Here is a 12,607-nt window from a genome sequence, read left to right as displayed (position 1 = left end):
ATGAACCCTCTAGCTTCTGGTGGAAAAACTTCAGTCTAGTTTAATTCAGGATATGCACATAAAAGCAGATGCTGGTAATACAATAACACTCCTTAATTTCCATGTTCATGTCTCCTCAGTACTCGAAGTTTCACATGCTATCTTAAGGAAGTTACTTTGAACCTTCATTCTGCAATATTTTATGAAAGCCTTTGGAGTGTAGTATTTTGAAGAGTATAAAAGTAATCTAGCCATTTGGAGAATCTTATTTCATAAAATTATATATGAAAAGCCATTGCCTTTTTGTAGCTATATAAAAATTAATTTGCCCACAAAATAATTTTAAATACATTTTGAAAACTTCCCTAAATGCTACATTTAGTGCAAGGTGCTCTTCCTACTGAAATCCATGGGAAAAGATTCCTTCTTTGTGGAGGTGACAACCACCAGGACATAACCTGAGCTCTATTCAATGCTATAGAAATATTGAGGCTGTCATGACAGCAGCATTTTAGAAATACTTCACTGTTTCTCACTCCTACTATTCATCTATATGGAATTTTACGGTTATAACATATCCTTTCCACTGTCACTGTGATACTTAGAAATAAAGCAAAGGAAAACAAGGTATACATCTCTCCTTGACTCTCTACTCAACTTGTAACTCTTCCTTGCCAGTCATGGTGGCAATATTATGCTACATTGCTGTAGACAAATTCCATTATTATATTTTCTTGTATTAAATGTGCCTTCATGGGTAGGATAAGTCTTGCCTGTGATATTGCAGTCTTTCTTCTTCAATGAAGACATTTTAATGAGGACAGCGAATGCTATCCAACACAGTAATATTCCTGGCTTTATATAAAACAGACCATCAAAGCAGGAGAAATTAATAATATGGTTTAAAAACTGTGGATTTTGGCTAGTCTCTTTTGATGTGTGTGACCATTGACACAACAAGCCACATGACTTTTCTGCATGTAAATACTCAAATCACTAAATGCAAGTCCATAACATCTACCAAATTCTTCAGTGCTGTTGATTACTGTAAACTCTTATAATATTTTCAAAACACATGTTGATATGTGAAATGAAAATCATCAGAAGGAAACAACCACAAGCACAGCTTTTTATAATCCAAGGTTCAAGTCAGATGCTCTTTTTTAGAAGAGTGAGCCTTATGTACTGAGTCTCAGACAGCAAGAAGCACAGTTATCCTAAACTCAACCTAATTTCTTGGTCTCCACGAGAATGTCAACTAAGACTGCTGTGATTCCCCCAGTGCAACATTTCAAGAGGATGTTAGAGCTGAATGGATTCTGTATTTTTTTCATTAAAACAAATAACATGCTTACTGAAAGTTTTGATCATCCTGAACCACCTTCTTTACAGGCTTTCACTTGGGGAAAAAACGGGTTGACATTTGCAAAAATGTCATGATATGCGCCCTACATTCAAGTTGGGATACAGTTCCCACATTCAGACACAACATTTTAGATGCCTGCTTGTAAAGAAGGTATCCAGCTCCCATTACTGTCAATGAAGATCTAATCTATAGAGTGAGTGATATACCCAGAGTGCAGAAATATGGTCAGCTCACCTTAAAGTAGATATCTACACAGTTGACTAGACTCCTGTTGGCCATAATGGGAATTTGGACACACAGCTCATATGCAGGCATCGACATGTAGGCACATAAATGTAGGTAGCTGAGCCTGTCAGCTGAATCCCATTCCCAGTGTAGGCTGTAGAAGAGCTAAGTGCAGTCCTGTAATTTTCCAAAGAGAATTTTAATCCTCCCCCACTAACAAGGAGAATTTGCTGATCGTGTCTAATCTCGCCTGTAAAAACGCTTCATGCTGTGTACATAATTCGGCATTAATTGGACCAAAAGCAGGACTTGAAGTGCCCTGACAGCTATTGGACATCCCACCAGCACGACTTCGTCTCCTCTCTCCTGCTGCAGTGGGACCTGTGTCCTGGCACTGGGGGACCCTTTTCCCCTGGGAGACTCAGAGCCAGACCCACGACCCACATCCAGCAGAGCAGGAATTTAAACATTCTGTGTCCCACAGTGTTCTGAGCTGCTGCTGGAGAAGGGCTTCTCTCCCTCCTTCTTGATTGTTTTTAGCACTTCAGTAGATCTTGGCTTTGTCCTGTTCCATGGCTGGACTTCTATGTGCTTTTGGTGAGGGAGGGATTGTTCCCTGTTGGACTCTTGTTAAAGCTATCATAAGCTCACGCTGGGGTCTGGCGCTGGAAAAGAGACAATAATAGCTTTCTTGATTAAAAAATAAATACATCTCCAAGCTCTCAGGAGAAATAACTGGGTTCTGAGCCTAGATTCATTTTTACCAGGTTTATAGGTAGGGGAACGTTGCAGAATGTTACTATTCCACAGCATTACAATACAAATGGCTTGGAGGTGTGAAAACGAATGATAAATGTTCCAACTGTGTCTTCTCATTGGTTATAGGATAGGATCCAATATAAACAGAGTAAAAAAAAAATCCAATGCATTCACAGTGATACTGTCTGAAAGCTCCTCCTGATTGCTGTCTTGGACATATGGTATTAATTTACTTGTAATTCATTAAAAGCTTTTTTGAATTACATCAAAAAGGGAAACACACAGTGCATATTGACTTCAAGGATATTTAGTAATGAGTAGTGCAGCTGGGATCTTCTAATTATTTCCATAAGTATCAGTTCATCAGAATAGTACAACTGGGTCCTAGTGAATGACGTAGACTGTTACAAGGAGGAACAGGAGGAAAAAATCTTTTTTTTCCGTTTTCATTGACCTAAATAAATTTATATCCATTAATAAATCAAGGTAATATTTGAGTAACAACCATTTTAAAACTGAATTTCTTCTTTTTCTCTGAGCTTACTTTTGGTGAAACTGATCCCAAATAGTTACTTTTTAGAAAGCCTATTTTACTATCATTCCGCAATGCAGCTAAAGATCCCTTAAAACAAAGTATTGCTCCTCTGAACATAAGTTATTTCATGGGCCAGTTAATTAATTGATACGCTACCTGAATTCATTCCTGTACTAAGTCATTCATTAGACAATTATGAGATCATTCAGGAGCTTCAAATAGCTTTTGGTAGTATAGCATAGATAATCTGACATCCTTTTGAAAAGAATAAAGGAGAATTAAAAATACATGGCAGCAGCTGCAGTTATTTTTCAATGTTCCTACCCTTTCTCTCATAATCACGGGCACATAAAGGAAGATCAATATATTTCAAAAGCTAGTCTCTGATAGTCTAATCTTTTTTGGCAGTCTGTTGCTAACTAGAAAAGCCTAACCGTTTCCTGAATCTTCAAGAGCTATTCAGGTATGTTCTTGTGCATACCTTGGAAGCACCAACTCCTCCTTAAAAGCAAATACCCTTCATCAGACCTTTTTGATGCCCATGTTAATTTAGGTCCAACCAGAAGTTCATTAGAGTTCTTGTAATCTGTTTAGAAAGTAGTACAACAGAAGCAAAGTTTGGTGAAAGCCTAAGCATGACTGCAGTGATGCGTACAGAAATGTAAACTTACATAACTAGTTTAATATTGCAAACACAGTTAGAGCTAAAAGTTCAGCACTGCGTGAAAACAGTACAGACAGTCCTGATCTAGGATCCTGTCCATCAACAGGACAAAAAACAGGATCTGTATCTCACTAGCTCCCTTAGTCGCCTGAGCACTCCACAGTCCATGTGAAGGGTTTCCTTCACTCTTGTGAGCATAGATTGTTAAAGATTACACTGGACAAAATGTGCTCCTAAACTCTGCTCACCTGTCAGCTGAAGGACTGGGTCAGGAACTTAGGGGAAAAGGAGGTCGTTTTAGATCCCAGTCTGCAGAGTATGCAGATAACAAAGGTCAGTGAATACTCTTACTTCTCAAGTGGAAGGCGGAAGAAGCAGAAAAAGGAGATTGTAGTGATAACTGAGAGTCTACCACATGGTACTCAAAAGGGGAGGATATTTAGAAGATGCCAGCATCTTCCTTTTAAGCGCTGGAGTTTGACTAAGTCAGCTTTGGGACATGGATTTCTTGCTCTGCCTCTCATCACAAGCTATCTACGCGTCAGCGAGGTGTAACACTTTGTTCCTCCCCTCAGCCCTGCCAGTCAGTCTTGTTCCCTCTGAACCAGAACTCGGTGCTGTGGAAGCCCACATCAGGACTGGCCACCACAGACACAGCAGTCTGAGATGCAGCAACCACCGGTTGGCAGAAATCCTACTGCTGTTGTCTGAAGTGCCAAAACATTTTTCCTCAGAAGACAATATGTACAAGTACATGTGAATGAGCCGTCATGGAAAAAAAAACCAGCTACCCCAAGGGAAAACAATATTGTGACCACATTATGCAACTTTATGAGCAGAAGTAACATATTCTCTAACCTAAGAGATTTAAGCCAGTTTTACAATTAGGATAATTTATTCTGGTGATCAATTGTAGTTTGTGCACAAGTAGTACAAGGCAGCTGCCTTCAGAAATTTGCCCCATCTCCCCTGTTCCAAGATAATTCCTCATTAATCCTAGGATGCCTTTTCCCATTCATGCCCTCAGGCACCATATAACTTGGAGGTGACCATGAGGTGTAATGTTAGGTGATAGCTAGGATTTTCGATACTCAAGGCATGGAAGAAGGATTTGGAACTTCTAAACAAAGGAAAAATGTAGTTTGGGAGTGAGGGAAGCAGTGATACCAGCTGCACAGGCAGGTGCTGCAGCTCTCAAAAGAGAGGACAACCATGGTGTGGAGCACTGTGGGGGAGGGTGTTGTAGCAGGTGATTTAGAAACAACTGTGCTCCTGAACCACATGGCATCACCTCCAGCCCAGTCCTGATACAGCCACCCTCTCCACCAGTCAGGAGGTACCCATATATGTTATTTAAATAGGGAGCCCATTTTTATTTGTCTTCTTAAGAGTTATATTTTAGTTAGGGTTAAATGCTTCACATGTATCTTCAAACACTTATCGTCTGCGTCTGCTTTTTAAACTTCCTTTTTCCTAGATGAAATAGTATCAGTGGAAGGTCACTGTCCACACACATCTTTGCAAAAAAAACATTCCATTTTAACCATGGTCTGTCCTGGCAAGGGAAACACACAGTGATGTGCTCATAAGAGTCATGAAGTGCATGCTCGGTGAGCAGGGATGCTTACACTGATTCCTTTAGATGTAAAGGACTGCATTCGCTGACCCTTGGGAGCATATAAACATTTAATCAGAACATCATTCAGTAGTGAACACCTGCAACCTGTATGAATAATGCCTGTTTGATTCAGTCATGTTATTTAAATATTATATATATATTTATTTATATGTTTCTATTATTTAGCATTTTACAAAATGTTAGATTATTGGAAGGGGAGAGGCTAGAGAAAAAGGGAGAGGTCCTTGCCCTCAAGATTTGACATTGCATTGAGAAATACAAATATTTAAAGGAAAGTAATTGTCACTTGTTAATTTCCTCTGAGAGTCTGGGACTAAAGAATAAGTGAACTGAAATTCTCTATGATGTTGCCCACACCCTGTCCAACGTTGCGCAGCACATTCAAAATGTTGTTCAGGTCAAAGAAAGGGGCTTGGCTGGTGCTACCCTTGTAGTAAAGACATCTGGTATTTTCTTCACGTTTTCATATGTGAACTGTTGATAATTCACCATCACCCAACTTTTTGCTGTGAGATGGGGCAGTCCTTGAATAAGACCTTTCAGAAACAGAATATGCAGTTTCTACCCATATTCATTCATCCCAGGGTTATGTGAGTAAAACACTACGAAATCCTACCAGTGAACAAACCATATCAGTAGCTACATCTACATGGCTAAAAATATCTAACTCCTGAAAAGCTCCATGGCCTTCATGGTTTCAACAGCTTTTATCCACTTTACTCAGAAATACCCCCTCTGGAGTGGACTGGCCACATTTCTATGGTCTACCACTTAATCTGAGTTTCCTTTGCACCTCATGCGGTGCACCCAAAACCCTAAGATATACTGATTACTTCTTGTCTTTTAACAGTCCATAGTGCTGTGTATGAGTGCTGAGCTGTGTCACAGTGATGTTACACAGAAAGCAAAACCAGAGAGACATATTTTTATAGTCCAAAGTGAAGGATATGGATTGAATGCTCTAGGATATGGCATGATGGTGTGCAGAAATGAGGGCACAAGGACCATGTTCCAGGATTGCAGAAGGTGGAAAGAACAAAAACTGTCCTATAGAAATTAGTTTTTGAGAGTAAACTCAGGAATAAACTATTCTCAAAACCAAACACCACTTTCATCTGAAAGTGAACGGATTGGTTCATTCCAAAAAGAAGCCTGGAAGTTAATTAATATGTATGCCATGTCGATGACCCACCCCAGGATATGGACTAGGTAGCGAAGTCATTTGACAGTGCTTGAGATGGCACCTGGCAAACGTAGGCTAGAAGCAGCTACAGAGAAGGACGTTATGAATCCATCCTTGAAAACCACCGTGTCCTCTGAGGACAGGAGTTCAGTTCTACATCATCTTTTCTAAGTGCTCTGCCATCTGTCCATTTTCCCATCTCTCACGAGCAGAAGCTTTTGCCAAAACTGTCGCCAGCTGTTCCACAGACTCAGTTTATACCTGACCTCATCTCTTTAACCAAAATACAAGATGTACCAGCGTTGTTCTATTTTGTCCTTCATTATGCTTATCAGTACAACAGAGAAAATAGAGCTGATGAGGACCTCAGAATATTATCTTTCCCCAAGCCTCAAGGCAAAATCATCTACACCAAACTTTTCCTTGTAGACAATTGCTTGACTTGACCTGAAAAAAAGAAAAGAAAAAAAAATCAAAAATCTAGATGCCAACAGCTCCATCAGTAACCTGGCCCAGTGCTTAACTAGCCATAGAGCTAATACTACTTTCCTAATATCTTTTTGTCTTTCTTACCATAAATCAGTGGCACAGTAGATATGGAAGGCACTGGATTACATTGTTTTTGCAACAGTCCCTCATTTTTCTAAACTGAATTGCATGTTTCCCACTACACCAAACCCAATTCCATCTGTCTTTCCTCAGAGGTCATGTCTTTTATACCCCTGTAATTTCTCTTTCTTCCATAATTCCTAACACCCACATCTTTCTTGGAATAACCAAAATTAGACACAGCACTCCAGCTGAGGGCCTAACAGTGCTAAGCAGAGAAAACACTACTCCATGTGTTTTGCATATGACTCTTCTGTGCTTTTGTGAATTTTGCTCTTTTTCACAGCAGTTTGACACTGTTGGCTTCTGTTCAGTTTTCCACCCAGTGTATCTCCTAGATGCTATTCTGCAGAAAAGCTGCCTGCAAAGTCATACCCAACCTCTACTTCTTGATAGATTATTCCTACACAAAGATAGTATCCTGTGCTTCTGCATGAGAGAATGACCTCTTATTTGTGTTTCAAGTCCATAACAAGTTTGTATTAATTGCCAACTCTTTTTATCCCCTTTGCTGTTAGACTGCCTTTCCATGAATAACAATAATCTTCCTATACTCAAACTTATTTTCTTTATTCTGTTGTCATTCCTCTCTTTTTTTCTAAAGAATCGTGAACTTCATCATTTCACCAGCACTTTCATCCAAATTTTCTTCCTTGGTCGCATTCTACTTCTCAGGATGAAATGTAGGAAAGCCCATCTCCAGTTAATTCTCTCACCTCTTAAAAGAAAATTTTGTTCCCGGCACTTTCCAAGAATTTAAGAGGCCTTTTTTTTCCTCTTGCCTGTGTTGCCCAACAGGTGTCCAGGCATGTAATGGTTTCTTTAGTCCTTTCCTTCAGGTAGACTAATGAAACATCATCTTCCTAATATTCCTGGTCTGATGGACCAAAAACCATTGGTTTGTCTTTCTCCTGATATAGGGAAGGCCTTAGAATAAGTAACTTGCTTACATAAGGCAATTCCTCTTCCTTTTCCTTTTCTTTCCTCCCTGTCTTTCTGAAATAGGTGTATATCTTGACATTCAGTCCTGTGAATTATCTCTATAGGTCTTTATCAGCCTAACTCACCAATTTGATAATGTATGAAGTTTTCCTGTTTAAGGGATATAAAGGGTTCAGCCGAATGACTGCCTTCTGTCCTTCCTATGATCTTACTACTTATATCACTCTATTGCTTAGAAGAAAAAAAAATAGGTATTTTCTCTTCTTTTATAGAAAGCAATGAACCACACAGACCAAGGCAAGAAGAACTATAGTAATTACTTGAGAAACCTGCAAATTCTTCATACTTACCACTTAAATCTCCCCTAAAACAGATATGCAAACTTCATAGGAGAGAATAAAATGCATTCCTTGTTTTTGTTCTTTGAGCAAATGTGTACTACAGAGAACTTGTAAAACCATTTCAACCTCAATAAATTCCTGCAAGTTGTTCTGGTTAGAAACAATTATGATTAAATAGCTATCTTTGGTATAACTCTGTTTAGTTAAAAGAGTCAGATATGTTCCCGCTCCCCAATTTCAGGAAAACCATAAATAATTGTTTTGCTTAGTTACAGCGTTAGGACTTTTGGACAACATAGCTCAGACTTTCTCAGAAAGTTCAAAAAGTGTTGTGACATATTTCTTTACCTGATTTTTAATTCTTCCAACACTCACCTCTACCCAGATTTTCTCCATCCATTGCACCAAATCCCTGATAGCTCTGCAGTTGCCAATGCTATAGTAGTATATATAAAACTTGGTTTTGGTTTAAAGAATTACATTTTAGTTAGCTGCTCCCTGTAAAGAAACAAGAAAACTTCTTAACTTCTAGTTTGCATGTGATTAATATCCCCAAACTTTTTGACTAGCTTAACCAATGGTGTAATTAAGCTTATCTTAGTAAGCAGAATTTACCCCAATCTCATTGCCCCAGCTAGTATTCTGAAACTGTGGGCTTTCTATTTTGTACTACCTCAGCTAGGTTTAGCGTGGGTCACTGTGACAGAGAATGGGGAAAAAACTTCCTCCTCTGAAAGACACAGAAGCCCACAGCTCCTCCACAAGAGAGTCCTTTTCATTCCCTATGGGTACTCGGTACTGCCAGTCTGTACAGCCCAACTTGGATCAGTCAGGCAGTGACGGAGAAAACCCTACCTCCCCACCCCCAACACTAATCAAGCTTAGGCAGAATCTTTCTATTCACTTTTATATCAACAAATGTTAACTATGTAGGATATATTCATAAGTCCCATGCTCATAACCCAAATGGCCAACTTACATAACCTATTACTCAGTAAATTCAGTGAAGAACTTAGGACGATAATGAGACACTCCTTTTATGCCCACCAAAATATGACCCTGGCTCAGAGTAAGGCTGCAAGTACTCTGCCGTGACTACAGCTACTACCAGTGGTTATTAATAATATTACTGTTGAGCTTGAGTACAATACATATGTCCCTGAGCTACTGTAGAAATGTGGGAATTGATTACAGCTAATGGTGACTAGCCCACAAAGCCTGCAAGACCTACAGTACCAGCGCTTCATTTTGACCTGATTTCTGACAAATAAATAAGAAAACAAGACTTTCTTATTTTATTTTTTAAGTGATTCTGGCAAGTCTTTTGTGGTTGAATCAGAGGTAAAACAGATGCAAAAGTCAAAAAGCAACCAACACCAAAGAGCAGTAAGTAAAGATAAACATCTTTTACAGTTCTGTCCTGTTAATTACAACCCAGCTGCATGGGGAAGGTAGGTGATGAGCTGCCATTAAGGCAACAGGTCAAATACGAGCCCTGACTCTCAACATATGGCTTGTGGGTGTGGGCTGGGTGTCTTGCTGGTGCTCTTCTGCTCTGTTGCAGAAGTCAAAAAGCAGCAAGCAGCTATGACACTTGTAAAATACAATGTACCTTCTTTGTATTTGATTGTTATTTTGAGGAGATGTTCCAGTAAAGCTGGGTGTCTACTACTTTTGCATACCATATGTTGTATTCTTTTCAGTTTTAATGCTTTGCTGGGGAAATGAGTTCTTTTTTCCAGCCTGTGTTTTGGGGTTTTTTAGTGGGGTTTTCTGTTTGTTTGTTTTTAATAATGTTGTGCTTATGGTTAATAGTTCTTTAAAGTAGATATCTTTTCTAGTTTAGTCAGTTATGGCTTGTGTTAACTAATGATACTTGACTGTGTTTAATTTTGCTTTTCCTGTCACTGACTGCTTTTGGACAGATGAACCAAACACATGGAGGCATGGGTGAATATTGTCTGTTTGGAATAGAATACTTTTCAGATGCAGTGAGTATTTTCCAAAGTTGCACAAATATTTTTGGATAAAAGAAGAAATGTATTTCCCCTCCAAATCCCATTATATTATCCCCCAAAAATGTCCCCCCCAAAATTACACGGGTGTTACTGTAAACTACCACTTCTTGTGTTGCTTCTCTGCCTTCTTTTATTGATGGGAGACTTCTCTGCTTGACACGCCCATGTTTTAGTCCAGAACTTTTGCTTCTGCAAAAATGTCAGATTGTGCTAATTCAGTTTTTATTTGAGTACAGAGTAGTTAGCTGTAATTAGACTACGAGTCCGTGTTTCTCAGTAGGTTAGATCAGGAATCTTTTTCTAGGAGACTATTTCTTACTCCTTCTTTTGTTCATTTTCTTTTTTAATCTGTTTGTTTATGGTTTGGGTTTCCCCCTGCCCCCACCTTTGGAGATGCTCATTAACCTGCATAGAGTATAACATCACTCCCACAGGAAGAAAAGGGGGGGGAGGGGAGAGAAGGAAACAACTTTCTTAACACCCCCTGCTTCTCTTCTGCACTACCAGTTGTTTGCCCAGCTCATCTTGCACGCCCTTTTTGGACTGTCTTTTCTATGCAGGAGAACTGGGGCTTTTTCTTACCAGGCATGTGCTGTGTAGAGCAATGGATCTGAATCATAATTGACACTTCACTGCTACTGTGTGTGAATAACTGATAAAGAAGTTTTGAAAAGTGAAGGTGTCTGTGTTTCAGAGGTACCAAACACTCTCTAGCTGCCAGTGATCCCAAGTAAGATGCGTGGGTACTTAGCAGCTCTGAAAACTGGTCCAAGGGAGGTTTTTTGGGGTTTGTGCTACCTCCATTCCTCTACTCTGCTATCTATGTGCTCTGTCAGCCCTACACCTATCATCAAATCCAGGCATTTGCTTTCTAGGTGGGATGTCCCTATGTCTAAAATTTTACATGTGATGATAGTTTCTTCTGAAAATAACAGTTATTATTAAAACAGAACTGTTTTAACAAAAACTGAGACATGGTGAGGAGTTGTTCTTGCTCCCATTGAGATGAATAAGAAAAAACCTGTTGCCTTCAGTGAAGTAAATACTGCATACAGCTGTGAACCTTGGGGCTGCGACAGTGAAGTACTTCAGCTAACTGTTCTGTCTCTTCTAAAAATCTGTAAATTCAGATTCTTCATGGCAGTAGAAGCCAAAGCTTTTCATTAATTTTCTGGAACAGAGAACACAGCTGTGGATGTGCATTATGCAGGCTTAATGCTGATTCTGTAATATAAATCCTGGGTAATGCTAATGAGATAAAGTAGTAAAAAAAGTAATAGGTCTGACATGTAGGAGTTTGAATCTAACTGAACATAGAGGGTCCCAGTGGGCAGGAGACAATGATGCCTAATAATGCGTTTTCTTCTGGGGTTCTTTCAGGGCATCAAAACCACCATGTAAAACTTAGTCTGAATCCTGTGGGGAAGGCAGAAAAGGGAAGCTTAAATTAGGCGGAGTCCTGAACTTGTTACTCAAGAATAACTTCAGCTGAGTAACTAGTTTAATTATCTGGGACTTGGCTTTGGGATAATGGCATTTGAGTGGATGGGGAAAATAACTAGGAGTTCATTTTTCATAAACACTAAAGGCATTACTGGAAGCAAATGATGCAGATTCCAATGTGTGCGGGTGGGGAAGCTGAAGAACTGTTATTTTTAGGGTTGTGCAGAAAATCTGTTTACCTGATTTCTTCGAGGGGAGGAGGCGGAACCAAAAAACACACTCTGAGCTAACCCAAAACAAGAAACGGTCCTACTTTTGCCAAAACAAAACCCCACACAAATTGTGGGAAAGAGGTAGGAATTAAATGAGCAAAATGTGATGTTTAGCTTCTCTAAAAACGATAACAAATTTAGGTAGCTTTGATCTTCATGTCATTTAGATAGTGGGAAATGAAAACACTTACGAGATAATAACATTTCTTAGTTCAAATTCAGCAGCATCTCTTTACTCTTAGCTGAAATTCAGCAAATGCAGTGAAGCAATTCCCCAAATTTGGTATGACCTTGCAGGCAGCTTTCACAAGCCTGAATTTTTCACTGGACGAGTGACTCCTCTCCAAACACCCCCTCACCCCTGCTTATCAGCAGAATTTTCCACACCAAAATCCTCCTAGTTTTAGCAACCTTGAGACTCAAGGTGGAAAGGGATACTCGGATAGCGGGGCCGAGGGGCTCACTCCGCGCGGTTCGCAGGGCCGGGGACCTGCGGCCTGTTTCCGAGGGGGCTGCTGAGGGCGGGAGCCCGCGGGCCGAAATCTCTCTGCGGGCCCCTCGTCCGCGGCGCCTCACGCCCGGCTGCGGCACCGACCTTCACCTGACACCCGAGCCGCGGCAGGGCGGGAGGG

Source organism: Pygoscelis adeliae, unplaced genomic scaffold (assembly GCF_000699105.1).
Source record: "Pygoscelis adeliae isolate BGI_AS28 unplaced genomic scaffold, ASM69910v1 Scaffold15, whole genome shotgun sequence".
Classification (NCBI taxonomy): domain Eukaryota; kingdom Metazoa; phylum Chordata; class Aves; order Sphenisciformes; family Spheniscidae; genus Pygoscelis; species Pygoscelis adeliae.
Note: the sequence above shows the minus strand (reverse complement) of the source record.